Here is a 235-nt window from a genome sequence, read left to right on the forward strand (position 1 = left end):
CATCATTTCCTATTTTCTGCCATCATTTCCTATTTTCCACCATTATTTCCTATTTTCTGCCATCATTTCCTATTTTCCACCATCATTTCCCAATTTCTATCATTCACTTTCTATTTATGTCATCATTTCCTACTTTCCGCCGTCGTTTCCTATTTTCCACCATTATTTCCTATTTTCTGCCATTGTTTCCTACTTTCCACCATTGTTCACTTTGTTTTTAAGTCATCATTTCCTA

This window comes from Lagopus leucura, unplaced genomic scaffold (assembly GCF_019238085.1).
Source record: "Lagopus leucura isolate 7727_CA_CO unplaced genomic scaffold, USGS_WTPT01 35020-0_obj-0_obj, whole genome shotgun sequence".
In the NCBI taxonomy this organism is placed as follows: Eukaryota; Metazoa; Chordata; class Aves; order Galliformes; family Phasianidae; genus Lagopus; species Lagopus leucura.